The sequence below is a fragment of the Protomyctophum parallelum genome (genome assembly GCF_964188405.1).
Source record: "Protomyctophum parallelum genome assembly, chromosome: 11".
Classification (NCBI taxonomy): domain Eukaryota; kingdom Metazoa; phylum Chordata; class Actinopteri; order Myctophiformes; family Myctophidae; genus Protomyctophum; species Protomyctophum parallelum.
The window spans coordinates 23571246-23577251 of NC_139707.1; positions in this window are offsets into that span (position 1 = coordinate 23571246).

Sequence of the window (6006 nt, forward strand, 5' to 3'; positions counted from 1 at the left end):
AGATAAATGGTGTGTTATTCAAAAGACTAAGACTAAATATTTTCTGGCAAAATTAACATTGCATTAAGATAAAGACTAAGACTAAAAGACTAAGATTTTTCAGAAGACTAAATAGGACTTCGGTCACCTTCACAACAGAAAGCTTTACTGCGATTAGAACAAATCCTGCTGCACATTGTCGGAAAGTGCGCTTCGTTTGGCAGCTGTGAAGCCTCATTCGAATCCTAATGCGCATCAAAAAAACGCATTCTACTCCGCCAAAAAACGGGGGTTTTGCTTCGCTTCCAAACGCACTTGATTTCGATTCGGTGCAGGTGGGAATGCAATCGCATCAAATAAAGGAAATGAAGCAAACAATGTGGCGGATGAATGAGGAGTAAAGTTGGAGACGGAGAAGGGATATTTTACACAGCGTGATGTCCCCTTTACTGTGAATAGACGTGATCGAATGAGGAGACTGAAGCCCTCATCGAAATATGGTCAGATGAGCACATTAATCAATTGCTTAAGGAAACACGTAAAAAGCCAACATGGCATTTGTGTCACGTGCGACTCAAGACAAGTAATATAGGACCCAAAATGCTGAACAGACAGGCAGGAGCAGAGAACGTCAAATTAAAGTATTTATTATACTGAAAACACTAGGTGAACATAACGGGAACAGAACACCATAACAACTTCTATAGTCAAGCAGGGAACATAAGGAACTGAGGGTTTAAGTAGACACAGGGATCACACACAGGTGAACAGAACAAACAATCAACACTGGGATTGGCTAGGAGACTAACAGGACACAGGTGCAGAAAACTAGTAATCACAAGGAGGTAAGACAAGACAGGCAAACACAACTAGGCAGAACAAGAAACACTAGGGCATCACAACATAATAAAAGTATACAGATTATAGTTCATGACAATACAGTTCATGAAAATATGTATACTAATTTTATATGATGATCGGATATCCTAATCTATAGGAGTACAGATTGTAAACTAATTAATCATTTTGTGCTCCCAGCTCCATGTGCCTCAGCCATGTGCCCAAAAAAACCAGTGCATGACGACACACATGCATCCACGTTACCCTCAAGTCCTAACTATTGGAAGCAGAATTTGAACACCAAAGATTTGAACTGACTGTGTAGTTTATGAATTGAATAAACATTGATAAAGTTCTCTGCTGCGTTTCCAATTGCTGCTAATGACATTGCAGTGAAATTAAAACGTCTACCAAAATAATTAGGTGTGAATGCGACCTAAGACTAAATGGTGCTGCTCCCATCTGTGCCTTTCTCCATTCAGGACCAGTTTGAGTTTGCGCTGACAGCAGTAGCTGAGGAGGTGAATGCCATCTTGAAGGCTCTGCCACAGTGAGCCACATCATCCCAGGACACACACGCACAAGAAGAAAACCTGCACATGCACACCCATAGCCATAACCAAGGACACGGCATGAACAGTAGGCCTACCCGTTTCATCTATCCATACGCACAACTGAGGACGCAACATGTACATTATCAAAACTGGTCAGCTTGTTGTAAATACGAACCAACGGCTCCTTTTGTGTTCCTCAGAATTTAGTTTCCCAACTCCTTGGTTTCTGGGTTCTTTAGATTTTTAAAACCTGGTACTTTTTTCTTTCTTTTTTTCAGCATTTAGCAGAAAAATCTGATGTCAGCCATTAGTGGCACAGTTGCATTTTATTCCACTTGTATCTAGAACAGCCTTGCGATATCTTCCCAGTTGAGGGTACAGTCATACAAGCGCAAACTACTCACTTCCATTCTATGCGAGCAAAGGGGCATCCCTCCTGTGTGTGTGTGATTGTGTGTGTGTGTGTGTGTGTGGTACTTCCAACTTTCTGCGTACACATGAAAGGCTGCAATGCCCGGCACTGCCTGTTGACTGCTGCAAAAATCTAAAGAACACTTTCACTACTCTATACAAAGACGGTTTTGTGAAAGCCTACTTTCCCTACCCCACCCCACATATGAAATGAAAGAATAGTTACAAGTTACTCCACTGCGCCCTCTACAGATCTTGTCAACAGAAAAACCCAATTGACCACACTTAATATATTAAGTTATTAATATTTTCTTTTCTGGACAAAAAGTGCATTTTATACGTGTGGTGGGGGGCTCAGTGCGTCCACTAGGGACCACAAAACCATCTTTGTATTGGTGAGTAGCGAAAGTATTTATATTTTTGCAGTCAACAGGTATTTCATGCGTGCACAGGAAGTCGAGAGTAACATATAGCGTTAAGGATAGTCCTTAATGGACCAGAGCTAGTCATTCACCTACTTTCACATGTGTGACCGTACCTTAAGACTGTAAGGAGATTATCAGATATGTTTAGCAAAGAGGAATTCAATCTAAATTATTGCTTTCCACATCAGGTATTGCCTTTAATTATGACAGCACAGGGAGAGGGGCTGTGTGGTGCAATCGTTCCTGTACAAATGAATTTATTTATTTTGGGATGGATCGTAATTGTTCTGTGTGACAGTGTCGTCAAAGAGATGGTACATTACCTACTTAGAAAAAAGATTATTCCATACCACATCACATGCCCTTGTATCAGGTGCCTGTTTTGTTGAATATCCCAGTGGTGTGTTTCTGAATTCTTTGTTCATTTCCATGAAAATAAGTTATATAGCAGCCACCCTGCATATACCTAAAGAGATTGCCATGACAGATGACACACCACACAGTAAAACACCACACAGTGTTAACTTGTAACATTTTTAAGCCTACACATGGAACCCTTATGGGTCCATCTGGTCCCATAAGGGTTACATTAACACTCACAGTAGCTGCTGTCATTTTGTGTTTCTGTTGATTTTTGTTAACTTTCTAATATGATTGTTGGCTTTGACATTACACAGCAAAATGCTTAGTGTTAATTTAACTCTTAGGGTGTAGTGTACGCTTTTACACTCAGGGTTTTACTGTTGTAATGGACCTTCCTTCTACACACTTTCCACTGACTACCTAGTTGACATCTGATCTCTCTCTCACACACACACACACAGGCGTGCACACACACTTGCACACGAACGCACATATACACGCACACATACACACAGCCTTTGTGTTCTGTATTTTAATGTATTTATCATTGTGATAAATGTAAATAATCCACATCGATGATTGTGTGTTGATTTCATGTAGCATACCTATATAAAATAACTATAAAAATGTATTTTTGACTTGATCTGAATAAATTTGTGTGATGCAGCATTAGAAAAAATCTTATTTTTGTGAATGTTTGTCCTTCACATACTCTGGTCTGATGAATGTGTATACCGGTTTGCATTTTAAAAACAAAACGCACCATAAAACAAATGTCAAAAACATACTGGATCGGTCATATTAGTCTTATTTCCTAGTGTCTTTTTGGAAACAGAATCACAAAAGCTCAAAGTTTGTTCAGTTGCCTCATATTTATGTATTGAACTACACTACTGATCACCTTCTGTAGCAGAACTGTCCTGGAGGAATTATCATTATGACTTTAGGGAATGCTATTTACCAGTATTTGTTGATTACAATTATTAGTACACACCAGTAAGCACCAGTAAACTGACCACTGTCGACTTTTAACAACCTTGCATGGAATGATTTCTCATGACACTACCCAGCTGCAGCATTGCAGAAACTCTTATTGTGCTCTTTCGAGACGTCAATATTTGCAAATCAGAAAACAACTCAGCCAGCATGCCAACGTGGGTCCCATGTGGTTTCAATGTGGGATACATGGGTACCAAGTGGGAATGGGCTTGAACTGGGCAAATTATGAGGGTCCCACGTGGTCTACACGTGGGCTAACTGGGCATGGGTTAGAAGTGGGCAAGCCCATGTAGTTCCAACATGGTCTACATGTGGGCTAACTGGGCATGGGTTGGAAGTGTGCAAGCCCAGATTGGTCCAACATGGTCTACATGTGGTCTAACTTGCATGGGTTGGAAGTGGGCAAGCCCATGTAGGTCCAACATGGTCTACATGTGGCTAACTTGCATGGGTTGGAAGTGGGCAAGCCCATGTAGGTCCAACATGGTCTACATGCGGGCTAACTTGCATGGGTTGGAAGTGGGAAAGCCCATGTAGGTCCCACATGGTCTACATGCAGGCTAACTTGCATGGGTTGGAAGTGGGCAAGCCAATGTCGTTCCAACATGGTCTACATGTGGGCTAACTTGCATGGGTTGGAAGTGGCCAGTGCCCAGTCAGTACCAACTTCAAGCCTAAGTGGGTTTGCCTGTGGGGATCCCACAGGCAAGCCCACTTGGATCCCACATCTATCCCATATGGGAAAAAGGCAGGTCCCACAGAATTGCCAAGGTGGGCCCACCACAGGTCCAGGTAGAACCCACTGAAAGCCCACATGGGCAAGCCCAGTTAGGACCCACTAGGGTCCCACATAAAATTGCCTAGGTGGGGCCCACCTAGGCAATTTAGAACCCAAAGTAGAACCCACTTAAAGCCCACACGGGCAAGTCCAAATGGGAACCATCTTGTGCCCGCTGACAAGCCCACTTGAGGCCCATATAGTTCAGCCCACCTTGAAACCATAAGGGACCCATGTCAGCCCCACATAAATTGCCACGGTGGGGCCCACCTAGGACCTAGGTAGAACCCACTTAAAGCCCACACGGGCTAGCCCAGTTAGGACCCACTTGGGTCCCACATAAAATTGCCAAGGTGGGGCCCACCTAGGACCCAGGTAGCACCCACTTAAAACCCACATGGGCAACCCAGGTGAGAACCATCTGGTGCCCGCTGACATTTCTATATGGGTCCCATATCGTTATCCCACCTGGCTCCCACATAGGTAGCCCACCTCTATGGGACCCACGTTGGCGTGCTGGCTGGGAAGGTATACGAAACTAACCTGTGATATGTTTTCTTTCATTTGTCTGAATCGATTCTTTTTACAAAGTTCACAGTCATTAAAAATTGTTTGTTCATGCCTTGTCTAATCTGCTCCCAGATTCCAGTGCATTCTGTCAACTTCCGGTCCAGTAAGGGTATGCACGTGACATCAAGTTTTTCAACAACGCCTAGTACTGAGTGGAAAAAAAACTACTTTATGGCCTTGACAGCCCATACGTGTACATTGCATGATTGCATTAAATGACATTAAGCAAGGGATAATATATGTCATTTTAGAAAACGAACGCAGAAAACGAACCGAGAGATGATAAGGTGAGACATGTCAGGTGTATAGGGTAAAAAATAAATTACTAGCTATCACAATGAAACTTCTTCAGTTGATTACTTACATTAAGACTAAGAATTTTTTTTAGGAATAAAATGTGATGTAAATCAGGCTATGAATGATATATTAACAAACTCTTCTGTACAAATCTTAAGGATATGGATATGAATATATTCTGCTTGATCTTTCTCTGTTCATGCATTTTGATGGTCTTCTTCATCTGGATCTTCTCAGAATGCCTCTGTTTGTGGTAGAGTTTGGCCTTCAGTGGGAGCCTTTGTGAGAGCGCTCATGAACCTTACGACTCTCCTTCTTCCTTTTCCTCTCGTGGTGGTCCAGGCGGTCCAACTCAATGTGTTTGTTCTGAGGCATGCCGTTTTCTTATGTGTTCACAATTACAGTGAACGGCATACTATAGTATCTCATTTTTTTAAATCGTCGAAACCATGAAAATGTCTATAGTATAGCTTATGTCGTTTTTCATAATTTCTCTCATTGTCTTTTTTCATCGTTTTCAACCATAAAAAAAAAAGATGAAAACCATGAAAAACGACATTCTATAGTAGGCCTATTTCGTTTTTCATGGTTTTCGACGACATACTATATTATGTTGTTGTGGTTTTCGATTAGTAAACCAGCTAAACCAGTTAAGATATGTAGCCCCTGTGTATTAGCATTATGATTTTATATGCTGCTCAGTATATTTCAAGGGCCTCACACACCGTCTGCGAACGCCGCACGTCAAAACAGCCGCCTCCGTTATTTTCAATGAACCTATCGCACACCG